At 47.8% G+C, this 26517-nt stretch overlaps 1 protein-coding gene across 5 annotated transcripts in view; it reads right to left on the bottom strand.

The window, feature by feature from the left end:
- The window catches only part of SCN5A (sodium voltage-gated channel alpha subunit 5), a 176463-nt gene extending 156549 nt beyond the window's left edge, over window positions 1–19914 (bottom strand). For 4 of the 5 annotated variants that reach the window (XM_072598942.1, XM_072598938.1, XM_072598943.1 and 1 more), the window contains exon 1: window positions 19770–19914. The gene's annotated coding sequence lies outside the window, so the exon portion shown is untranslated. Of the gene's footprint in view, window positions 1–9501; window positions 18518–19769 lie in introns of those variants that run through there. The other variant, XM_072598940.1, reaches the window with a different exon arrangement.
- Window positions 19915–26517: the final 6603 nt, after the last annotated feature.

The raw sequence follows: 26517 nt of genomic DNA on the forward strand, positions 1-26517 counted from the left end.
TCTAGGCCTATGATAACCACGAGATAGGTCCTTAATGGAAATTTGGTGATTGATTGGTGCAGGGACTTCCTGGTGAAAAAAGTCTCTTCAGCAGCAACTGTCCTGTAATTTAAGGTCAGAAGCTTGCCCGGGGACCTTGAGACAAAGGTGAGATGGACTGATCTGACACTGGCTCTCTGGCCACTATGACCCAAAGTAATTAAGCTTTGAAAAGAGGCACTTCAGAGTGGGATGTCCATCTTGGGACCCCATTCAAGTAATGAATAAGCATTCACTGCTTGAAGAAATAACAAATTCCTCTGTTCCTGCCCTTTTGGACCATTGGGAAGAGCCCTGGTACTGGAGCCAGGGAACTTGGCTCATTACTGCCTGCATGACCATCTACTACTTCTCAGTTCTGGGTCTCAGCTTCCCCTGGTGCAAAATGAGGTTGGACCTCATGTCCTTTCAGGCCCCATCTGGTTCAGTGTCTTCTTATCCAGCTGCCACAAACTTTAATCCAGAGCAGCAAAATTTGAAGGCTTCCCCCTCCATCTACCCTACTCTCAGAACCCAGGCTCAGGATGAGCTAAGGGGACCCGGGAAGGACAGTGTATCCTTCTGTTGTTCTTCTCAAGTTGTTGTTCTTGTTTTGTTGTGCTGGATTGCAGCCGCCATGTTGAAGGGGCAACCCTGGAGACCTGGGTTTTACTCCTGGCTCTCCCGTCACCTCGCTGTGTGTTTTTGAATGGGGGATTTCCTCTTTGGGTCTTCAATATCTTTAGCAGCTACAGGAGAACACTGGGCTAGATGGCCCTTCCTGGATCTGACATTCTGATTATGTGATTTTCCATGACCTGGTTGGGTACCAAGCCCAGGGGTCATGGTGGTCCTCAGCCAGGAACATCACAGGCCTCCTCCCTCACAGAACTAGCTCCTCATATCCCAGCTCAAGGGATATCAGTCACGGAAGTCCTTAAGTAGAGAGGCTGAGCTGGTAGTAAGCATTCCAAACCCTCTAGCGTTATTCCAAGGTGAGCTCTGTTTCTGAAAGCAGGGGCAGAGACAAGCAGACCAGGGTTCAAATCCTACCTATGATGTTTATTAGCTGTGTGACCCTGGGCAAGGGACAACTTTTATAGGCCCCCAAATAAAATAATAAATAAGTGATAAATAAAATAAAACAGCTAGACTCCAAGGTCTAGCTCGAAATCCATGGACAAGAATTCAATTCAATACAACAAAGTGTCTGTTATATGCTAGGCACTGGCAAGACAAAATAAAAGAGTCCCTGCCTTCAAGAGGCTTATATTCTATCAGGGAAAACAGCATAGAACGTAAGCAAATTTAACAACATACAAAGTAATATGGCAGGGGTGGGGGGGGGGGGAGGAGAGGAGTAAGAAGAGTACTGACACCTGAGGGGAGGGGATCAAGAAGGGCCTTTATGAAGAGGTGACAGAGACAAGAGCCTATGTGAAAGTCCAGAGATGGGGGATGGAATATCATCTTTAATACCTGAGAAATGCCTCAGTGTGTATGTTACTAAGGGAAGGAGCCAGGACCCTCCAGTAGGCAGCCAGGCAGGTCAGCCTGTCTAGGGCCTCTCAGGTATCCTGCTCCTGAGAAGGGCTCAGCTCCCCCCACCCAAACTCCAGGGACATCTTTGAGAATCACTGCTGCCCCAATCTCTGGCTGAGAGAGGAAGGGAGCCAGAGCTTTGGAGTCTCTCCCCAAGTTTCAAGTGGCTCAGACCACTCTCCCACAGAGCCCTGCATACATGAAAAAGAACGCTGTCCACAGCCTGCTATAATCTTCCCCCTAATACTAATACTGACATTTATATAGTGTCTGAAAGTTTGAATTGATCCTTTACATGAATTATAAATGAGACAGGGAACTGGACCGAGTCGGGGGAGGGCTGGCCATGGAGTCAGGAGGCTTGGGTTCAGATGCCGCCTCCAACTTTTATTGGCTGTGTGAACCTCAGCCATCTTTCCAGGAAGAGAAGTCACTGAGCCGCTGACTGCCTCTCTGCAGAGGTAGAGGGAGATTCTTGATGCTTAAATCACAGCTCTGATTCTCCCCCAGCCCCTCAAATGAATGAAAGAGAAGTCAGGGTGCTACGCTGGAAGGGAAGTTGGAAGGCCTGGGTTTGAGGACTAGTTCTGTAGCTATGGGAGGCACTCTGCACCTCTGTTTCCTCATCTATAAAATGGGCAAGTGTTTCCTTCAGCTGCCTGATTCACAGGACTGAGAGGAGGAGGGAATGGAGTGTCATAGGTGGGATCCTACCCAAAGGCCAGCTCCCAGAGTGATTCACTCACTGCACCTGGAAGCTATTATCACAGTAAACAGACCCGTCCAGGGCTACTGACAGTAGGAGCAGATCTCCCAATATTTCCACTTCCATCCTCAACTTGTACTAATGGATCTCATGGCTGAGTGTGAGTCTGGCCAAGTGAACAACACTCCCGTTTCCTCCTCCGTTCAGCAGGCCAACTGTTGGTTCTTTAGCATTGCCCCCTTCCCCCAATCAGGTATGGGGAGTGTCCAGCCCCAGACAACTAGCTTAGGTAATGATTTCCTGCAAGGGGTCCCAGTCACCCTTGGACACAGTGTCTGGTACCCAGCTCTTCAAAGGGCCTGACAAATTAGAGACCTAGACAGAACTTCAAACTCCATGGAAGCTGCTCATTATTATCACTGTCCTCCTTCATCCCGGGGTCCAGCCAGGGCCTGCAGCTTGGTCTGGGCCTTCCCAATGGAGCCTCCACTCACCAGCTCCCCTTGAGCTGAGTGACCCACTCCTCTACTGGGACGGCAGCTTTCCCCTGGGCCCCAGGAGATTCAATCAGAAGAGAAGGTGGTGAGAGAGGAGACTCGGGGACAGCAGAAACCTGGCAGCGCAAACAATTTTTTTCCTGCCAGTAAGTACAGAGGTGTTCATTCCTTCAACTCCAAGGAGCTGTTTCCCAGCTCAGCACAATTTCCACCCCCTCCAAGAAGTCTGTCCAGATTACCCCCATCCCCACAACTCTGCCTCCCTCCTGCCCCTTCTCTGGGCTCCCAATTCCTGTTTCAGTGAGAACGGTGATGTCTATGGTCTTCCCAGAAGGCCCTGTGGTTCCTGTACCCTGACTAGTCCTCTGTGTTTTAAATGGCAAAGGCAGGGGGGGCATCCAGGTACTCAGTAAGGACCCCCTGGGTGCCACCTGGTCTGGTGAGTGGCAGGGCAGGGCAGGCCAGCTAGGTACATCATAGAAGGCTGATCTCCTGTCTCCTACTCTGGGATTGACAGTGCCCACTGTGTCATTCTCCAATATCTGACACCAATTTAGTCAATCAACAACCATCTATGAAGAGACTACCATGGGCTAGGCATTGTGCCAGGGGTTGGCAATACAGACAAAAAAGACCCAGCCCCATGGCTCCAACATCCCATCAGACACAGCCCAGCACTAGGGTTTTCTTCTGTTCAGTTGGAAGGCCTGGTTCTCTTGCTGCCTCAGCCACTGCCTGGGCTGGGGGACTTGGGAAGAAGCATCTCTTCTCCAACTAGCCTGGTGGGATTGGGCACTGGCAGGAAGTCACTGGGGGACCAGATAAGGAAACGGAGACCCAGAGAAGGAAATGATTCACCTGAGGCCTCACAGCTAGTAAGTGACAGGGTTGAAATTTGAACCCAGTACGTCTGACTCTGGAGACAGCCTGCCTCCCAATGCTGGATGCTGCCTCTACATGCTCCTACCTGGGGCAGCCCTGAAACAGTATTCTTGTGTCCTAAAGTGAAGGAGGGGGAAAAACCAGGCTGGAAATATGAGGAGCTTCTGGGGCCTGAGATATTGGGCAACCCTGAGGTCTGGGGGAAGAAAAAAGCCAGGGGAATCCCTCTGGCCTCTGAGGGCTTCTTAAATACTTTCACCTGGGCAGCTTGGCCCATGGAAACTGCCTGGACCTTGTGACCCTGAAAGGGTCTCAGGGAGACAAGAGAAGACCTCTTTGGCCTTGGATGTGTCATTTCCATTCTGTAGGTCTCAGTTTGAAAATCTGTAAAGTGTGGGAACTGGATTAGATGGTCCCTGAGAGCCTTCCAACTCTCACATCTCATGGATTTAAGTGTCAGAATGTGAAAGTGTGACCCAAAGGCCCAGGACACTTTTTCCTGATTCAGCTCATATACTCTCTCTCACTTCCACAGCCTTCCCATTTCATCCCATCTACCTATCCTGGGTCACAGAGTCCCCCATGTTTTCCTCCTGGCCCCTCTTGGGCGCAGGCTGACATCCTCACCCTAAGGCTCCAGAAAATTCTCATTGCTGTTGTCCAGGGCCAGTTGCAGAGGCTCAGGTCTCGAGGTGTCCCTGTTGTTACCTAAACACTATGCCTAAGGGTTCCCCCATTGCTGCCCTCCAGGTCTGCCCCCAGAGGCTCCCTCAATCAGGCTTTGGGTTCCCCCATGTCTACCCTCCAGGCCTGGCCCCAGAGGTTCTCCTTCCACCAGGCCCCGGGGTCCCTGGGCACCTATAAATAGCCCCATACCATATTGATCATTGTAAAAGGGTACACCATGTTCTAGGCCCACAGACAGGAGAATCTCAGAGTCTAAAAATACCAGTGCAGGAGAGACAGCGGCCAGACAGAGGCGTGAAAGTGTGTGTGTATATATATGTATGTGTGGGGGTGGGGAGGGGGGAGAAGGGGCTGGGCTGAAGGGAACTCTTGGCAAGGAGAGGGGAGGGTCCTTTCTAACTCCACTCTCTCTGTCAGTTTTAGGCCCTCTCCTGGTCTCTGGAGACCAGGGTCCCATCCCCTCTGGGCCCTGCTGACTTCGTTGGCAAAGCTGCTGTCCCAGCGGCAGCCCACCTCCTGCTCTGGCCCGATGTTTTCCACTGAGTTCCATTCCCTGGACATGTGTGAGTCAGCTCTCTGCTTACAAACTTCCTGTTTTCTCTCTCTCTCCTCTTGGCTTCTACAGGTTGTCTGCCCCTCTGGCCCCTCAGCTCGAGAGCTGTGGGTTCTAACTCTCAGCTCTCCACTTTGGCTTCAGAATTGAATTTCTTCCAAGCCTACAATTCTTCACTGCTGGGGTTCTCAGGACTACTCATGCCTCTGACCCAAGGGCCAGCACCTTTCCAGTTATCAGAGTCCCTCATCAGGAGGAGTCAGCTGGTGACTCCCCATGATGTAATCTACCTGAAGACAGGACATCTGACTGGACCTGTGCTGCCTCTCTCAGCCTCAGTTTCATTATCTGTAAAATGGGAATGATTGTACTTACAAACTTCCTACCTCACTCAGTTGTTTGGGAAAAGTCCTCTGCCAGTTTTAGAGCCCTATAGAAACAAGATCTTGACGATTGTGTTCTACCTTCCGAGTTCATTACAAAGCAGCCCTTCCACAAGGACTCCCTCATGCTAATGCCTTCCTCCATCAATTGCCTGCTATTTCATTTTTTTGTTGACTTATAGGAGTTGTCTCCCTCATCAGAATAGAAACTCCTGCTTTATTTTTGTTTTTTTTCTCCCCCTGGTGCCAAGCACTGTGCCCTGTTGACTAATTAACTGGTGACATATTATACAATATCTTAGATTTTCCTCTTTCCTCATATACTTTTTTCCCGTCCTTGACTTGGGTCTCCCTTCAACCAACAAGTGAGGGTTATCTTTGCCCAAGAATCACACAAACACACAAAATTGTGTATCCTATTCCCTAAATTGTGCACATACCCCATTGTGCCTAGAATGTTCACAAATCACCGTACCCATCTACCAGATGCCTACGTAATCATACCATGAAGACAATACGCACACAACTGTCTTTAGACAAACATATGCACACTATGTGCATACCCTACGTGTGAATATACCGCATATGTATATAATACTGTGCCTGCTTACTACAGACACGCCAATAACTACAATCACCTAACTGCCTAAACTGATGGCCTTCTCTCCATCTGAATCCTTTTGGACCTGTCAGCGTTTGACATTGTTGATTAGATTCTTTCTTCCCTGGGCTTCCATGACCCAGCTCTCCCCTGGTTCCCCTCCTTTCTGTCCCACTGCTCCTTTTGTTGTCACTGTGGCCACTACCTATGGATAGTCCCCCAGGCTCTATCTTGGGCCCTCTTCTCTCTCCACTCAGTCCCTTGGTGACCTTGTTGAATCGCCATCTCTATGATGATGACTCCAAAGTCTGTATCTTGGGTCCCAGCCTCTTCCAAGTTGACCATATGCTCCCTAGACATGTCCCAGAGACATCTGAAACTGAACATGCTGGAACCACTCTCGTTATCTCAGCCCCAAACCCATCCTCTGTTTCTGCTGAGGGCACCACCCCCTTGTGACCTTCCACGTTCACATGTTCAGTGTCATCCTCAATATCTTCCCTTCCTTCCTCCTGAAGACCCAAGCAGGCTCCAAATCCTGCTCCTTCTCTGCCTATGCATCTCTTGCATCCACTGCTCTCTCCACTGCTGGCCCTTGTCCCTTCTTGCCTGGACTTTTGTAACTGTTTCCAAATTGGTCTCCCTGCCTTAAATCTTCTCCCAGATCAACCCATTCTTCAGCCTGCACCAAAGGGACTTTTCAGTAGCTAAGACCTGACCAGGTGGCCCTCTACCTGCTCAAGAAGCTACACTAACTTCCTGTTGCTTGCTGAATAAATGAGAAACTCCTCCCTTCAGCTTTTCAACCCTCTGCAATCTGGATGTGGTGACCAATCTTACTTCATTCCTTGTATATTGCTCTCCTTTCCATACCTCTGTCTGTCTGTCTGTCTGTCTGTCTGTCTGTCTCTCTCTCTCTCACACACACACACACACACACACACACACACACACACACACACACACACACACACACACACACACACACACATGACCCTACATCTCCCATCTCCATGCCTTTCCATTGACTCTCCGCAATGCCGGACATTCATTCTTTTCTCATCCCAAGAAACACCACCTTCTGTGGAAGCCTCCCTCAGGAGCCTGGTGCTCTCCCTTTCTGTCTAATCCCCCACTCTTGAAAAAGTCCCACCACTTCCCTCCACCATGGCACCTTCACCTCCCCTTCCCCAGGTTTCTCCAGGCAGTGTCCACAGGGCATTTTTTGTATCAGTCACCTCCCCACCCCCAATCCTCTGAACCCTGGAAGACCCCATGCAGGACTTGACCACTTCCCCTGGGGCACCCATTAAAGACAGACATGTTCTGTCTCTTACTTAAATTCCTCCTTACCTGGATTTCTCATTTCTCCCCATTCTGATCAACCCCTGATGGGTGTGAGGCCCATCACCACCCCCTTAGAGACCCTGCCACAGAGCTCTAGCTTGGCCCATGCTAACAAGCATTTATGAGTGAAGAACCTCATGGGGAAGAACTTTCATGAAGAACTGACTGGGGAAGTGTGTGTGTGTGTGTATATATATATAAAATATCATATTATATGTAATACATATAACATATATACAATATATATTATATATAATACCAGTAATAATACTTGTAACAATCATGAGTATGTCAATATTACCTACTACATGCTAGGCTCGAGCTAACACGCAAAGCACTTCACAATATTTTCTCATTTAATACTCACAACAACCCTGGGAGACAGGTGCTATATTATCCCCAATTTACAGCTGAAGAAACTAAGACAGAGGTTAAGTGACATGCCCAGGGTCATACAGCTAGTGTCTGAAAGTAGATTTCAATTCAGGCTTTCCTGATTCCAGATGCAGTGCTTCATCCATTGAACCACCTCGACACCCTGTTTAGACACCTACAATCTGTGTAAACTTGGGCAAGTGGCTTCCCCTCTCTGGGCCTCAGTTTTCTCATCTGTAAAATGAGGGAGGTGCACTCAATGCCATCCTTGGTCCTTTCCATCTCTAAATCATGTGGGATTTGCCCATGATTACACAGAGCTCCGAGTCTCTGTTCATCTCTCTCCATCTTCCTCCATACTGGCCTATATCTGTCTCCAAGTCTGGGATGCAGCCAGCTGGTGACCTTTACCCCAGACTCACCCTCAATGGGGACAGTGAGCCCAGTCTTGCTGAGCAAAACCAAGCGCACAGAGACTGACTTAGGCCACAGATAAGCTAACGATTAGAAATGGCTTCTTGGGAGGTCGTGAGCTCCCCAGACCTGGATGCCTCTAAGCAGAGGCTGGATAAACATTTGCTGGTGATGTTAGAGAAGGGATTCCTAGTCAGACTGGGGTTCGACTCAAATGTTCCTGCAAGGTCCCAGAATTCCCTGAGGGGGGGTTCAGAAGGTCCCATTAGACATCACCTGCCCAGGCCCCTCCTTTTACCGAGGAGGCCATTGAGGCCCAGGGAGAGGAGACTTACCTAAAGTCCCATCAAAGGCAGAGAACTTCCCTGCCCTAGAGCAACCTCCAGACCTTGTGCCAGGGTCTGCCCCGGGAGTCACGTCTGGACAGCTGCCCCTGGAGCTCTTGAAAGCTGATGTCCTCACACTAATAACATCAGATGACAATCCTCTGCCTGCCCCAGCTGGAGGATCTTGGAAGAGGTAGCCAGAAGAACTAATATTGATGCTTGTTATTAATAATAGACGGATCATGGCTAGGCTTGTGGTTTCACTACCACAGGGAGTTCCCAGGTGAGGAAATTGCCTCTTCCAGGCTGCCAGGGACCTCGACTGCTATTGAGTCTAACTGGGAATCCCCTCTATAACATCAAATGTTTGTCTAGGTACAGGTTGGTACAAAATTGTCTAGAGCACTGAAAAGGCCATGTGACTTGCCTAGGGTCACACAGCTGGTCTGTATCAGGGGCAGGACTTTAATCCAAGTCTTCAAGGTTCCAAGCTAGCTCTGTATCCACTGCACCACACTGCTTCTTATATAATGATGATGATGATGATGACAGGGCAGAGCTTATGGTATCTGACCTTGAATCAGCCCCTCAACACTACCCATACATTTCCAAAGGAGACAGCACCACCCAGCCACACATTTTTTTCTAGTAACCTATTCACAAGCTCAGAGGGGCAACATGAGGCTCTTCCAACCTGACACAGACCTGCTTTCTCCCAGTCCATGGAAGATACAGCTCAGGAGGTAAGTTTGCTGCTTTCAGCAATGGGGCTGCGAGGCGAAGGAGAAATCCCAATGCACTCACTTAGCTCGAGGGAGATTGGCTTAGAGACTAGTTTGACTAGATTGAGTAGAGAATCAATTTCCCTCATTTTGAAGAAAAGCAAACTGAGGGCCAGAAAGAGAAAATCAAAGACAACTGGAAACAATATAGCACGGTGGGAGCTGCAGGATACGAGTTCAGTTCTCAGCTTTGACATGTCCATGTGACTCTTGACAGGTCTTTTCCCCACCATGGGCTTCAGATCCCTCATCTGCAAAATGAAGGGGCTGGACAAACGACCTCAAGGTTCTCTTGAGTTCTAGGCTATGAGCTGATCAGGGGCAGCTAGATGGTGCAGTGGATAGAGCACCAGTGCAGGAGTCAGGAGGACCTGAGTTCAAATCTCACCTCAGACACTTGACACTTCACTAGCTGTGTGATCTTGGGCAAGTCACTTAACCCCAATTGCCTCATCCTGGGTCATCTCCAGTCATCCTGATGAATATCTGGTCACGATTCAGATGGCTCTGGAAGAGAAGTGAGGCTGGTGACCTGCACAGCCCTCCCTCAAAACAAAGTCAAGTGCAAGTCATGTCATTATTTCTCTGATGGCATTATCTTTTTTGGCAATGAAGGACGAACACACACATACGAGCTGATTAACTCAGTGAGCTTTCTATTAGTTGGTAAGCTGATAAATGACTGTTAAACACCTTCTTTTCCCAGGCACTGTGCTTGATCGCTAGGGATGATGAACCAGGTAAGTCAGTCTCTGCCAAAAAAGAGCGCCCATCCTCCCTCATATCCGAATTCCTTGGCTCGGAGAAGTCCTAGCTATCCAACCCCATCTCCCTTGGATCCTGCTGGCTTTGGTGAGTCTGGAGGGCTCCTTATAGTCTCTTGCGAAGCCCAACCTGGGCTGCAGAGTCTCCTCCTTTCAATAGTGGCTTTGATGACTGCTCAAACTCAGAACCGCTTGGCTGCTGATGCTCTCATTAGTCATGGACACTAGAGTGTGAATGAAGGCTCTAAGGGCAGATTGGGAAAAGAGAGTCCAGGGTGGGGGAGAAGGAGAAGCTTCTAGATTGGTTAGATTTTGATTCTGACTGAGAATACACACGCAGGATAATCACAGGAGTGCACTGGACGGGAAGTCAGCCACTTACTAGATGTGTGACCTTAGGGAAGTCTTTTAATTTCTCTGGGTCTCAGTGTTTTCATCTGTACAAAGAAAGGGTTGCACTGGATGATTGCTAAAGTCCTTTCCAGCTCCAAGTCAATGATTCTGCGATCCTTATTTGAACACAAACTGTAAACTCACTCTTCCCTGGCTTCTCCCTGGGGACTCTTCTCTAGCTACTAACCCAGGAAATCTTAGGCAACATGGCACACAAGTCAGGTGGCACAGTGTACACAGACTGGCCCTGAAGAGGAGATGAGAATGTTCACCTCTCTCCCTTCTTTTCAGAGGTGGGGGACTGCGTGTGTGGTACACTGCATACACCATCAGACCCAGCTGATATATTGGTTGTTTTGTTTTGATTCGTTTTGTTTTGCTGAACTGTTCCCACTCCCCTTTCTTTTTTCATTCTTTGTTTCAGAGGTTGGTTCTCTGGATGGGGGGAGGGGAGGGAGAGGATATATTTGGAAATGAAAGTGATATAAAAACAAATGAAATCAATAAAAAAATGAAAAACCCAATACATAGAGTCACCACCACTAAAAGCGAACTGAACTCTGAGTAACTGAAAAGTCAATAATGGTCCCAGAGAACAGGGAATAAAGTGACTCTTTCCCACCTTAGCAAAAAGAAGGGGGACTACCAGGGCAGAATGGTGTATACACCATCAGTCATGATCACAGGAGGTGGTGATTTTATCTAGCTGGTTTTCTTTGATAAATTTCCAGATAGTGGGAAAAGTCAGAAGTGACTGAGATATTTAGACATGAGATATTAATAAAAGGCAACATTTTAAAAGTCCAGTAGTACAGAATGGCAGTCACAAATGGCCTTTCTGTGTGACTTTGGACAAATCCCTTCTGCCTTGGTTTTTCTGCTCTAAAAGATGAGAAGTTTGCTCTGTTCTCTAGAATGCTGGCTGGCTCCAATCTTCCAGGAGTCTTTCTCCTACACCCTTCACCCCAGCCAGGATTCTTCCTCCTTTCTTCTACCCCTCAATGTAGTTGGGGAAGCCGGAAGTTTTGTCTAATGCGCACCCTGGCTGATCAGTCCCCTAAGGAATGGGGAGATGCATGTGGCAGACTCAGATGGAACCTCAAAGGTGATTTTATCCAATCTCTTTGTCCACAAAAAATTACCTTGCCCAAATCCCTGACAAGCTCAGGCCAAGTTTTGAACATTTCTGATGACAGAGGGCTCACTACCTCACTGGGTAGTCACAAGGCGGCCTGACTGTTCCATTGCTGGACAGTTCTCAAAGTGTTAGAATGTTCCTGTAATGAATCACCCGGGAAGAATGTGGAGCCAACCTTCACAGCTGCCGGCCCTCTACCTCCTGGCTGCTTGGCTCCCTAGTCTCTCTTTCCTCACCCTTGCCAAGTTCAACAGGAAAACCCTTTCCCCCAACCCTTAAGTGTACATAGTTCAGAGAAGGAGGGAGGTTTTTCCAAAGGAATTTTGATCAAGAAACTGAAATGATCAAAGCATAGATTTCAGGACCGTCTAGAAGACAGGTGTCAGACCCAAACTTTAACAAGATTTAGCCACAGATGGGCTTACCTGGCTAGGGAAATCCCTGTCCCCTTCACTTCCTTGCTTTAGCCCTCTCTGGATGGCTCTGAAGTTGGAAGAGACCTCAGAGGCCATTCAGTTCAACCCCTCACTTTACAGATGAGGAAACTGAGACTCATCCAAGTTAAGTAACTCATCTAAGATCACAAAGATGGCAAATGGCAGTCAGAATTCAAACCCAGGTCCAATTAATAAAAATTCATTGCCCCAAAATCTATCCCTAGATTCATTTCCTGTCCATGGGCATTTCCTCCATCCACACCCTCTGACTTTTTCAATCATTCATTCAACAAATGTTTATTTTGCTCCTACTGTGTGCAGAACATTATGTAAGGCACTAGCTCAAGTTGGAGAACCTGAGATCCTTGAGCAGCGACCCAATCTCCCTTAGACTCTACAATAATATCAATGAGTTAGGACAGAATGACAATATCAAAAAGAAGGGTAAAGACAAATGCAATCATTCCTCACCTCAGGAAATGGAAGCTCTTTGAGGGTAGGGGTGTGTTTATTTTGTCTTTGTATGGTCAGTCCCAAGCTCAAAGGCTGGCACATAGTAAGTGCTTAATGAATGAGACTTCACAGCCATTTGAAGGCAGTGACCTTGTCCAAGAGACAGTGTGATATGCTGGAAGGAGCCCTGGGTCCATAGCCAGCCAAGTTGGGCCTGGATCCTGGCTCTGCCACCTGTCATTCCAAACAAGTCACAAAACCTCTCAGGGTCTCAGTTTCCTCGTCTGCCCAATAAGAGGAGTTGGACTCAGAGCCCCAGAAATGCTAAATCGTCATCCCCCTTGTCTTCTCTGCTCCTGGACAAACCATCTCCTGCCCCTGAGACCTTGGCTCAGATGACAAAGACTTCAGATTGCACCACCATATCGGTCACCCTACTCTGACAACACGGGTTTGTCAATGACCCTCGAAAAATGTGGTGCCCGGAACTGAGCACAATGCTTCAGATGTCATTTGACCGGGCCAGAGGACAGGGAGGGAGCTGGCTGATCCCCTCCCCATTCCGGACACCAGATTCCTGCTGTTCTTGGAGCCTCAGCTGGTAGGAGGGTTTGGAGCAGGCAGATCACCCTGTTGGCCAACACTGAATTTGTGGGCAAGCGAAAACACCAGGGAAGCTGGCCAAGCCAGACTCCACAAACCTCATATTTGGTTGTTTTTCCTTTTTCACTTTTTCTTTACAATCTGTCCCAATTTAACTTTTTACTGATCAGATAAAGGCACCTACAATCTTGCTAGCCCTTGTAAATCATAACTCCTGCACTGTCCCCTTTTCTACATTCACACATCACCTCTCACCTATAGACCATTGTAAGAAGCTACTAATTGGGCTCCCTGCATCTAGACTTTCCATTTTCAGAACCAATCATCCACACAGCTGCTAAAATAATTTTCCTAAAGCATGGGCAGCAAGGTGTAGCAGACAAAAAGCTTGCCACTGGAATTCTGACACATTAGCTATGTGACCCTGGGCATGTCACTTAGCCTCTGCCTCAATTTGCCCATCTGTAAAATGGGGATAATAAAACCACCTTTCTTCCATTATCAAATGAGATAATAGTCACAAAATATTTGGGGAATCTCAAAGTGATTATAATAATTGTTACTATTATTAACATTATTGTCCACCAGTAGAAAGTAGATTCTTGAAGGTAGCCATTTTTAAATGCTGTTTTTGCATTTTGTACTGCACCTTGTATATAGTCGATAATAAGAGGTTGTTGAATGAGATTGATTTTGGTCATTCAACGTATTCATTATTGCTCCCATCTTTGTGTTCCCTGCAAGCCTGATAAACATGCCTTCATTTATGCAAATGCTAAAAATATTACCAGTTCACGTTTGAGAACAAAAGCCCTGTGGCCTTTCTCTAGAAAAGTCTTCGTAGTTGACACTGATCCATTCAACAGTCTGTGTAAATGTAAACTTCACAAGCCTCAGAATTGGAAGGAACCTTAGATATCTAAACCAACCTCTTTATTTTACAGATGGGGAAACCGAGGCCCAGAGAGATGAACTACTCTGCCCAGATTTACAGAGACCATCACTGTCTCTGGAGTAGCAGATATAGGATCTGAAGCCAGTCAGCAGATTCCAAAGCTGGTGTTCTTTCCATACCACCTGCTTGGCCACTTGGGATTCAGGCCAGATTGCTTCTTTTTGTTCATAAGTATAAAAGAAATATTTTGCCAAAGAAAGTCCCAGACAGAGGCAGAAGGACCTGAGTTCAAATACTACCTTAACCACTTGACACATATGTGTCTGTAGGGAAGTTCCTTAACCTCTCCTACCCCCAGTTTCTTTTCTGTAAAATGGGAATAACAATGTGCCAGCAATATAGTAGCATTTAATAAATGTTTGATGACTGATAATATTCCCTACCTCAAAAGGTTGTTGGGGGGACTAAATAACACAAACAAACCACTTTGCAAATCTTAAAGTACCATACAAATATTATTATTATCATCATCATCATCACTACCAAATTCACATACATGATATCTGTGGTGCTAGTCCATTAACCCAGCCAAAGAACATGGTTAATTTTGTGACTTGTTTTTAGGGAACCTAGGATAGGTCTTGGTGATCATCTCTGTTTCTCCCTCCCCACCCCAAGTGCTCACAAAGTATTTGCTTCATAATCCTGCTAGAATTTGTTGAGGGTTATTGGTGTTAAGTAAAAGGAGTTAGGCATTGTTTGGACTTAATGCCATTATAAGAGTAGGAAGACTAGTCTAGAAGCAAAGGAGAATGAGAGGCCAAAGGATTCCTGGTGGAGTCCAGGAAGGGGGGAGAGGGGAGGTAAAGTTATGTTCAAAGTCATGTTCCCATAGTTCTCTCCTCCTCACCTTACCCTAATTCCACCCATCCATCCTTTAAGATACGGGTCAAGTCTTGCTTACTTGCTTACTCCTTGAAGCCTTCCCCAGCCACTCACAATGATCATCTTTGGACTCCTTGGTGCCTGACCCACTAACCATACACTGTCTTGAATTATTACCCAGAAGTCCATGAACATTAGAACTGAGACGGACCTCAGAAGCCATCTGGTCCAACCCCTTTATTTTCCAGAGGCCCAGAGAGGTCAAGTAATTTGAGGTTACAAAGTGAGTCTTTTCCAGACCTAAGACAAGACCTCAGCCAGCTCTCCTGACTCCTAGTCTTGAGTTTTTTTCCCTTCCGTTTTCCCATATATCCCTCTCAGCACCCCCTTGGCTAAAGGAGGTACACCCCTCTGTCTATGCCTGTCTGACCCCAAACTCCTTTGTCATTCTTATTACACTGTCCTCCCCCTTGACATTCTGGCTAAACCAGACTTCTTACTGTTCCTCATTACATGCTTATTTCCAATTTCCATGGCTTTGAACAGGCTGGTCCCTAAGCCTAGAATGTATTCTTAAAATCCCTCTCTTCCCCTGACATACAGCTCAAGGACCATCTTCTGCATGAAACTCCTAGCTGCTGGCACCTCCACCCAACACCTGGTATCCATTTTGTACATATAACACCTATGTACGTGTATAATACACTCTGATAGAATGGAAGCTCTTTGAGGACAGAGACTATCTCACAAAGGCAAAAACCTTTGCATCTCCAGAGCTTAGAACAAGGTCTAGCACATAGTAAGTGTTTATTAAATTTTTGTTGATTGGCTATTTGATTGACAATGATACACTATAATGAAGCCTCCAAGTTCCATGAGAACTACAGAATCATCCCGTTTTTAAAAGTCGGATCCTTAATGGAGAAGTGAATTTTATAATACATTATATAACACTCCAGCATCCTTAATCTCTACACACTGAGTCTCTGGGGTGTCCATGATACCCTAAATATAAGGCACAGGCTCCCCCAGTCAGACTGGTTTTTGTTGAAAACTGCATCAGCCACCATCTCCTCTTCATCAGAGTGTCCAATGCAGTTCGTTTCCACAGGACAAATAAAAGTCTGGTTTTCAGTGTGGGAATAATCCGAGGAGGTCTATTTCATCCTACCCAAAGGAAAATGCTTATCTCCACTTAGAAAAGACACAATCAGAGTCCAGATTCCTATTTCCTGATACCTCCTATTTCCAGCAACGTCTCTGACTCCCCAAATTCCTGGACCTTCTCACTGGGAGCTTCCTTTCTCGTTTCTCCCTCTCCACATCCAAGCTACGTATCAAGCTCCTCCAGGCTCTGGACCCTGCCTTCTCTCCTCTCAAAAATCCTCATTCCCAACTTGATTGACTACATTACCCTGGGCTAGTCTGGCCTCATTGTCCCAACTTACTTCTTGGGGCTGTGTGAAAAGGGCTTTGTAAATCAAATGCCATAAAATGCTATTATTTACAATAATAATTTTTGTTATTAGAGTTGGATGGACCCTCAGTCATCTGGTCCAAACCACAGTGAGCAGGCACAATCTACACAATATTCTTTGACAAGCCCAGCCATTACTTGAAGACTGCTAGTGACAAGCAAACTCATAACTTATCAAAGCACCTCATTCCCCTTTGGGAAAGCTCTAATGATTAGGAAGTTTGCCTTCTATAAAGCTGAAATCTACCTCTTTTCCACTTCTGCTCCTGGCTCCTGGTTCTTCCCTCTGGGGTCAAACAGAACAGGCTAATCCCCTCTTTCCATGACAGCCCGTTTGCAGGCAGTCACCATGGCCCCCTGAGTTTTCCCTTCTCCAGGCTACATCTCCCTGATTCCTTTACCAGATCCTTGTTCTGCATGATTTCCAGTCCTCTCAGTATCCAGGGAATTTTCCCCTGGGCCTCCTCTCCTTCATCTATGTTCTTCAGAAAATAAATCTTTCCCAACTGGACATGGCACTCGAGGCCTGCTTCCCAGATCCCCTTTCAGAGGCCAGCAAATCTGATCCCTTCTGGGGATAAGGCCTTCTCTGGTCCCCAGCTTCTCTAACTTGGAAAACAACAGGATTGCACTTGATCTCCCAGGGCTAAGAATTCTAAGATTCAAAAGTCGAAGAGGAGGAGGACACAGTAATGGAGACAAGAGACAAATGTGTCACCCCCTTCTGGGTGACATGAATGTATTTCAATAGCTGCCTTCTGGAGAGGAAGACAAACAAAGGAATGACATGCTAAGGGCAGAGATTTAAGCACTTTGGCGGACTGGTGGTGAGAGAGCAGGGCTTTCTTAGCATTTCTTGGTATCAGTGCTGGTATTTATTGCTTTGAGACAGCTATTCCTTTTGCCTAGATACAGGACTGGCCCTGGACAGCCACTTAAAGGTCCTGTTCTTCAGCTGAGATTACAATAACAATAATCTGCATATTTTGTGGGTTCCTTGATTGGGCAGTCTAAATTCAGAGACCACTGAGCTTATCTAGTCTATGCAAAAAGGGGAAACTGAGGCCCAGAGAGGTGAGTAGCAAAGAGAGAACCCGAGCTCAGTCATTGTGCCTCTCAGTTTTTTATAAACCTGTTGCCTCAGAGAGTTACTGGTTTCCCTTGCACTGTTTTATCTTTTAATATATGTTAACAGAGGACAGAGAGCTGGACATTGAGTCAGGAAGACCTGAATTCAAATCCTACCTCAGGCACTTAACTGTGTGACCTGGACAAAGTCACTTAACCTTCCTCAGCCTCAATTTCCTCATCTGTAAAATTGTGACATTAATGGCAGCTACATGATAAGGTTGTTGTGGGGCTCAAATGAGAAATATATATATATAGCATTTCACACATCATAAATGAATTAAAAGAATATTATTCTTGTCTAAAAACAGTTTTAAGCTAGGCTGCTTATAAGGATGGCTAAGTAGACAGCCTTATTCAGAGGTACTGCGCAAGGGGTGAACGATCCATGGAGCTGTTTCTCAATTCTGTTTTCAGATTTTATATTAATGCATTTATTAAGTTCTTTCTGTGTGCAAGTATGTGCTTCGCTGGGGAGATTATTGTATTTCCTTGGGCCCCAGCGTCTTTATCTGTAAAGTGGGTGGATTGGACTGGGAGACCTACGAGGTCCCTTCCCTTTCTGGGGTCGGAAACCTATGATCTGGGGAAAGCCTGGGATAAGCCGATTTGGAGTTACCAAAGTCCTTCCCCAAGAAATTCCAAGGCGGGCCAGGGCCCTCTTCTTTACCTCCTGCCAGGGGTAAACTCGGAGGTGAGACTAGCCCAGAAGGGTCCTGCTCGTAGTCCAGTGGCGAACAAGTGCCCACTCTCATGGAGTCATTGCCTGGAGAAGCCGCCTTCGGCTTCCCGGCTGGTCAAAGCGCACAGTCCAGGCGAGGCCGGCAGGTCTGACAATCTTAAACTGCCGGGCGAGGCAGCCGGGTTTCCGTGCACCTCTTTCTCCCGAGCCTCTCGGCGGGTCCCCAGAGAGGTTTCAGTCCAAAGCCTCAGAGAAAAAAGCACGTGGGCAAGGGGATGCCTTAGGGCACGGGAGGGAGCCTGGGTCTGGGGACCCAGTTCGAGGCTGCCTATCCGGCCCCGACACCTCCAGCAGTCCTGTCCAGTTAATAGGGTCGGGCAAGCAGCCTCTCGCCGCAATTTTCCACGCAGGGACTCCTTCCCAGAACATATAGTGGGGGGAGGGGGAGATGGGGGGTCGGGGAGAAATCTCCCCTCTCAGCCCCTTTTTTCAGTCTCCCGTCCCTGTCCCAAGCTAATCCACTGGTCTCGGGACACCATGGTCCTCCAGAGACATGCAGAAACATCCCCACCGACGGCGAGATGCCTGCCCCCCCTCCATACCTCCATTAACAGAAAGAACACAAAGCTCAGATCCTTCTCTAACCCCCGCCCGCTCCAGTATAGGTAACAGAAATCTCTTCCAGTCCGAGTACTATGTACACAACCAAAGGGCTTTGCACACAGTAGGTGCACAACGAAAAGCCGTTTGAAAGGTATCCAAAGGAAGCTACATCTCTTTCCCTTCGAAGACATTATCGAGATTTCCCCCTTTCAACCTCCCCCTTACACACACACACACACACACACACACACACACACACACACACACACACACACACACACAACCACACACAACCACATCAGAGAAAACAGTAATCGGATAGAAAGCGGGGAAGACAATTGCCCCCAAAGATGAGGGGACCTCTTCCCCCCATTCCAAGCCTCTCTTGGTTGTCAGCTAATGTCCTCCCACTCCAGTCCAACCTGAGTCCCTGGGAGCCCCCCTCCCCCAGCCGTTCCCTCTACCCCCCAGCCAAGACTGTTCTGACCTTGGGGGTTGTTCCGTTCTACAAACCTCTCTCGGACCCCAGAAGAAAAATAAAGCCCAGAATGGCCGGGACGGGGGGTCTCGAAAATTCTAAGCAGAGCTTCTACTCCCCTTTCTTCCACTGCCCCCCGACATTGCCACAGTGACGGAAGGAAGCTTCCACCAGGGGACTGGGACCGAGGGTGGGGGGGAAGAAGAGGACACTAACGCCTGGAGACGTTTCCTGAGCACCGGGAAGGTTGGGGCGGGCGAGGGGTGGAAAGGAGGAATCCCCCAAGCTCTGGTTTGCTGCGTCCCTGTTTTCCCGATGGGGGGGAAGTCCAGGATAAGGGGGTCATGGGAACGCAGAGGGAGCCTCCGGGGGAGGGGATTCTCTCAGGGAAATCTCTGCGGGGGGGGGGGGAGCTGGGGAGCCCTGGAGGGGTGCGAGGGGAGGAGGGGCTGGCTGCAGGGGCTCAGGGCTCCCTCTGTCCCAGCGGGGCAGCCCGTAGTAGTAGCAGCGACAGCAGGAGCAGTCCTGGGGCCGCGAAAAAGGGCAGCATCGCCAGCTCCCGGGCAAAGAGAAAGCCGCTGTCGCCCGACCCGGGGGAAGAAAGTTGGGCGCCCCTGGGTCGGCCAGGGGCTCAGGACTGCCACTGACCCCGGCCTCTGCCCCAGGCCCGCCCGCGTGGGGCTGCTGTTATAGCAACAGCCCCAAGCTCTCGCTCCTTACCTGCTCACTCGCTGGCTCGCCCTTCGCCCGCCGCCTCCTGTTTGCTCCTGCTCCTGCTCCGGCTCTGGCTGGCACGGCTCCTTCCCAAGCCGCCCGGCTCCGCGCTCACTGGCTCGCTCACTCGTTTCCCGGCTGCCCGCTGCTGCCGGGCCGCTCCCGGGGAGGCGCGGGCAGGAGGGCTTGCGGGCGGGCTGCCTGCCTCCGGAGGCGGGGCGGGGCGGGGCGGGGCGGGGCAGGGGCAGGGTCCGGCCTCGCCCGCGGCACCGGGCGCTCACTCGCTCCGTTGCGCTGCAGCCGCCTTCGTTGCATTGGGCTCCGGCTGCCCAATTGGTGGCGCTTAGCTGCCTTCTGCGCCGGGCTGCGCGCTGCGCGGGGCTGCGCGCTGGGGCTGTACGGGATTGGGCTGTCGAGGCTGGGCTGCGCGGGTCAGGCTGAGCCGAGCTGGGCAGTGCGGGATGGGAACGAGCGGGACTGGGCTGCGCTCTCCTCCCCGCTCTGTTGCCCCTGCTCTGTACTCCGGCTCGGCCTTACTCGGGGGAGGACGGGCGGGTCCCGGGGTGGGGTGCGCCTCTGCTACTCCCTGACCCACTCCTGCTGTGGACCGGCTGGGAACGTCCCCTACTGGGACGCGCTGCTTTAAGGAGGGCTCAACCACGGGACGGCCCGAAGGCTAAAGCTCAGCGCTCCCAGCATTTCACCTCCACCAGTACACTCGCATGCACACCCGTCAGTGTCCTCACAAGCACATATGGACCCAGACGCTAATACATACATGAGAGATCACACACACATGCTCGCGGCTCACTAACATATCCAAGAATATACAGACATAAAGAACTTCGGCTTTCGAATCAGAGGCTCCAGGCTCTATTCGACACTTTGGAGCTTTGTGACCTCGACAATTCTCCAGATCTATCTGGGCCCCAGTTCCCTCACTTCTACAATGAAGAGGAGGAGCTGTGGGTAGAGGGCAAGGCCACGTTCCACCTCTGACACAAACTAGCTGAGTGCTCTGGACCATCACTTAATCTCTTGGCCCTAACCTTTCCGTTGTTTTGTTGTTGAGTAGGTTCCGATTCTTTGTGACCCCATTGGGGGTAGTCTTGATAGATACTGAAGTGGTTTGCCATATGATTCTCCAGCTCATTTTATGGATGAGGGAACTGAGACAGGGTTAAGTGACTTGCCCAAGGTCATACAGCTAGTAAGTGTCTGAGGCCAAGTTTGATCTCGGAAAGAGGAATATTCCTGATTCCAAACCCAGTGCTGGGCCACCTGCTGCCTGTCTTTCTGAGCCTCATAAGTTACCTAAGGCATCACAGAGCGAGTTGCAATACCAGGCGTTTGAAACCCCCAAGAAATGCCCCAAGATGACCTAGCAAATGTAGGGATTGGCTTAGACAGATGTCTTTAAAGGATTTCCATTCTAGCTCGAAATCTGTGATTCCATGATATAAACAAATAAAACAAATATAAACAAACAAAGCACACACACACACACGCACACACACACGAGAAGGATCTTTAAAGTCATATGACAAAACAAAACACAACAGACCAGAACTTAGTCTTGCCTTCAAACATTCCTTCCCCCTTCCTCCACCAGGGCATATATGTATCTAGTCTTTGGAAAAGGCTGATGATAGTCATAAACCTAGAACTATAAGGTCCTCAGAGGTCATGGGGTCCAAACATTTCCTTTCACAGATGTGAACACTTGAATCTCAGAGAGGCTGTGATTAGTTCAGGGTCACATGGCTAGTAAGTGACAACAGGTAGGATTTCAACTTATGTCTTCCTCCAATGCCAGCACTTTGACCACTAAACCCATAGGTCTTTATAGTCTTGCACAAATTCTCAATATCTATCTTGAAGGGTAGGTTTAAATGTTAGAAATAGCCCAAAGTTATTGAGTCCAAATTTGGTGAGTCAGGAGGTGGTCAAAAGTATACAAGGACACTCTGAAAGTCTCTCTGAAAAACTTTAGAATTGATTGTGAAACATGGAAGACACTGACACAGGACCACCAAGCATGTCATGCCCACATGACAGAAGGCATTGTGCTCTATGAGTGAAACAGAATTGCAGTAGCTCAAAAGAAATGTTAGATGTACAAATTTAGAGCCATCTCCACTCCAACTGTTCATGTGAAGTATTTGTGCCCAGCCCATGTAGAGCATTCTGATATCACATTGGTCTGATCAGCCAGAGTTGGACACAATACCTTGACTCTGACAGGTCATTTTGGCCCACTTCAAGATCAAAGAGCAACAACCAATCGACCAGCCATCAGGAAGTGGTCATAGAATCGTTTGTCTAGGTCAAGTCAGAAGTGGGCCTGACCATAGAGTAATGAGGATCTCTTGCTCATTCCTTCTTGGTGCAGGTGACTGGGAATCAGTGATGTGTCTTCCAAAGGGAGCACTCTGAAGGAGATGCTCCGTAGGATGAACCCAGTTCATTTTTGGTTAACTGGTCATCATATCTAACCTAACTATGTATAGAGATGCTGATCTCTCAGTTATCCAGCTGTCTGGCCCTACTTTCTTGGTTTCTTCCTCTGGTTCCTCTTCCTCCTCTAACTGTGAATCCTTCCCCTCCCCATGCCCCAAGGCCCTGTCCTAGAAATACTTTCCTTTTCACATTCTACCCTAATGACCTGGCAAAGCTGGACTGGAAGTAAGAAGGGAGTAGGAAGACCTGAATTCAACTCCCTCTGTCACTGTCTAGCCAATTGATCCTAGACAAGACACTTTAACTTCTCTACCTCAGTTTCTTCATGTATAAAAAGGGACTGGAAGGCTACTGAGGTCTTTTCCAGATCTAACTAAGGGATCCTATGACCATCCATGCTTCAATAACTATCTATTAGGATGATTCTCAAATCTTCACCTCTTCAGCCCCAAGCTAAATTCTGGCCCTAGATCTCCAGCTATCTGCTGGGCATCCCTACCTGAATGATCTACCAGCATTTCAAACTCTATATAACCCAATCTGAACAAGTCTTCTTTCCCTTGAAATCTTTCCTCCTTTGGATTTCCCTGTTTCTATGGATAGCCCTACCATTTTCCCAGTCCCCTGGGCTTGAAACCTGGAGGTATCTTTAAGGCTTTCCCCTCTTTTGCCCTCTATAACCAAACAACTGTCAATCCTTGTTCTGCTTTCAAGACAGCTCTCCCAGCTTTCCCCAGCTCTCCACTCAAATGACAACCATGAGACTACTTCTTAAAATAATTCCTTGAACTGATACCCCTTCCTCCAGTCTTCCCTTCTGCAACCCATCCTTCTCACAACTACCAAAGTAATATAGACAAAAAATTCAGTGATTCCCCATAGCTTAGGGAAGAAATTACAATATTCTTATCTTGGCATTCAAGGCCCTCCATGATCTGAATCCAACCCACTCTTCCATGCGTATTTCTCCCTGATCTCCTTCACATACTGGAACCACTACCAACAGACACATAAGCACCCAAACACCTATTTCCTTGATTTTTCTTGTTCATTTACTTTCTTTTTTTCTAGAAGATGAGTTGGTTTTCCCCTCTGTCCTCTCCAAGATTTCCTGGAGACCAAATAGAACCAAATTCATGAAAGCAGCCTCTTTACATCCCCTCCAGAAGAAGAGGGAAGGCATGGTCCTTGTCCTGGCACCTGAGTCTAGGCTGATACTGGACAGATGGCTGTGGGTGAACAGGGTGGGGATATGGCTATTCTAAGATGAGATCGAGGAAGGTGGTAAGGAGGAGACACTAGGCTGTAAAGAACGAGTAGGAATTAAGTATGGCACTGGGGTAAGAAGGCATATAGGTGTGTTTGGGAGAGTAGTCAGAACTAACTTCAAGGTTGTGAATGAACATGGAAGTCAGGGGGAATGGCAGTACCATGGACAGAAATAGTGAAGGAAGAGGACTAGATTTAGGGGGAAAGATAAGCTCAGCTTCTGAACCTGTTGAGGTGAGGTTAGATGGGATATGAAGGGTGGATATTCTGAATGCAGTGGGACAAAGGGGTCTGGAGCTCAAAAGAGGTCACAGCTGGTCACTCATTTACAGGGAAATTGAAGGAGGTGGAGGAGAGAGTGAATTATCTTTCCAAGGGAGGAAGAATGAAGAGAGAAGGGGGGTCGAGGGCAAGCCCTTGGGGAAATCCTACGTGAGGGTTCTGGAAGAGGATTAGGAGTGACTGAAGGAGATAGAGACAATGCTGCTAGAAAAGTAGGGAGAGAACCAAGAGACCATGGTGTCTCTGAAGCCAAGGGAGGAGAAAACTCAAACATTAGGAAGTGATCTATTCTTGTAAAAGCAGGCGAGGGATGAGAGAAGAGAAGAATGAGGAAAAGGCTATTGGATGTGGTGATGAGAAGGTCTTAGCTAACTTTGGAGGGAGTAGTCTCCATTGAACAATGGGATAGAAGCTGGAATACAAGAATGAAGAGTCAGTAAAAGTTTGGAGTATCACAACTTTCTCCCAGAAGTTTAGCAATGGGAAGAGGAAAACGGATAGATTTAAGTCAGAAAATTCTGAGTTTGAATACTGTCTCAGACACTTAGGACCTCAAGATCCTACGTCTATCATTGGAAGTGACCTCATAGACCATCTCCTGAGCCCCCTTATTTTACTGATGTGGAAACAAAGACCCAGAGAGGCTGGGATCCCAAATTAACTCAGGCAGGTAAGTACTGGAGATGGAATTTGAGCCGAGTCCTCTGACTTCAGAGGCAGTGTATTCACTAATTATGTGATCATAGTATAGTCACATCTCCTCTCTCAGCTTCAATTTCTTTATCTATAAAATGGGAAAATTATATCACCTGCCTCAAAGAATTATTGTGAGGACCAAACGAAACACTATATGGAAATTTCTGAGTACCATAACAATATCTAATATTTATATAGCACTTACTCTCCTCCAGGCATGGTGCTAAGCACATTATAATTATCATCTGGTCCAATATTCACAATAACTTTGGGAGGCAGGTGCTGTTATTATCCCTATTTTACAGATGAGGAAACTGAGACAAAGATAAATGATTTGCCCAGGGACATAGAACTAGTCGTTGTCTGAGGTCAGATCTGAACTCGTCTTCCTAACTCCGGACCCAACACTATCCCTTGTGCCACCTACTTGCCTCTATTATTAGTTATTACTATTATTCTAAATGGTGTAGATGGGCCAAGCTTTTTTTTTTTTAAATTTGGAGACCTAGATATGTGTATGGGCAGATGGGTAGAAACCAGGGAATAGAGAAAGGAAGGAAAGAGGAGGAGGAGGAAGATCCCATAGCCAAGAGGAAAGAAAAGGGAGGGTGAGGAGAAAGAAGCAATAAAATATTCATTCAGAAAGTAGAGCCCCTGAAACCCATTAGTTATTGCTTGGTTGGACATCAGAGGACAGAGACAGGGCAGTCAGTGTCTTCTGTAAGCAACGGGGAGTTCCAACCACACTTGGGGGTGGGGGTGGGTGAGGATAAGTCACTTCTCAAATCGCTTTGAATTACGTGGACTAAAACAATAAAAGTTTATGTGCTGCTAATCTTACTTCCCTGGATTCCTGAGTGGGGAACGTGCAGAGTCTGGGGGACCCTTGTGCATGTGGATCGAATGCCTCCTAAGTGCCGTGCATCCCCACTGTGCCCCTTCTCTCTCTCCCTCTGTCTTCCGAAGAAGCCATACCTTTCTTCTCTTTTTTCCTGGATCCATCCATTCCCATGCCTGCTCCTGAACCTCCATCCCCTTCCACTTGCCCAGTGAAATGGCAAATGCCAGATGACTGATACTTCTGATCTCCAGTCTTGGAGGCAGGGAGGACAGCACCTGGGTTCATATCCTGCTCTTCTCTAGGTCTCAGTTTCCTTATCTGTAAAATGAGGGAGAGAGAGTATGGAAGAGAGCTAGGAGTCAGAGGACATGGATTCAAATCCTCACTCTGCCAATTTTTACTCACATGATGTCAATTTCCCTCTGTGAGCCTCAATTTTCTTATCTGTAAAATGAGGACATTTGACTCGGTGACCTCTAAGGTCCTTTCTAGTTCTAAATAGATGAAACAATGGTCCAAAGAAAGGCTACATAATTTCACCCAGGAACTTGCAGGTCAATCCTGAGACACACACACAGTGACACTCATACATGCCCCACACATCACAACTACCAGGCATACTGATATTCATACATAATAGAATCATAGGATGAATGAATGAATAACTGAATGAAAGTGTTTATAAAGCACTTACTATGTGCCCAGCACTGTGCTAAGCCTTGAGGATTCAAAAGTGAACAAACAAGAGAGTCCTCAGAGGAGAGGGTTAGAGATAGATGTGAATTTAGAGGTCGCCTAATCCAACCCCATCATTTTACAGATAAGGAAACCGAATTCCAGAGAAGTGAAATGATTTGCCCCATGATTGTGCAGGTATTTAGAGGCGGAGCTAAGATTTAGCCCTATGTCCTCTGACTCCAAACGTGATCTTCCTTCCACTGTATCTCCACTATGCTGAGGAGGAATTGGCTTTTTTATCATCCTTCTGGGGAAAGTTCTCCAAACCTTCCAAGAGGAAGAGAGGAGGCACTGGGCAAGAAGGACTGCAATGGTGCTGGTTGAAAAATAGCAAATGTTCAGGAGGTAGAGTGCGGACCTGGAGTCAAGAAGACTCATCTTTGTGAATTCCTTTCTGGCCTCGGACACTTACTGGTTGTGTGACCCTGGGCAAGTCACTTAACCCTGTTTGCCTCAGTTTCCTCATCT

Source organism: Notamacropus eugenii, chromosome 3, assembly GCF_028372415.1.
Source record: "Notamacropus eugenii isolate mMacEug1 chromosome 3, mMacEug1.pri_v2, whole genome shotgun sequence".
In the NCBI taxonomy this organism is placed as follows: Eukaryota; Metazoa; Chordata; class Mammalia; order Diprotodontia; family Macropodidae; genus Notamacropus; species Notamacropus eugenii.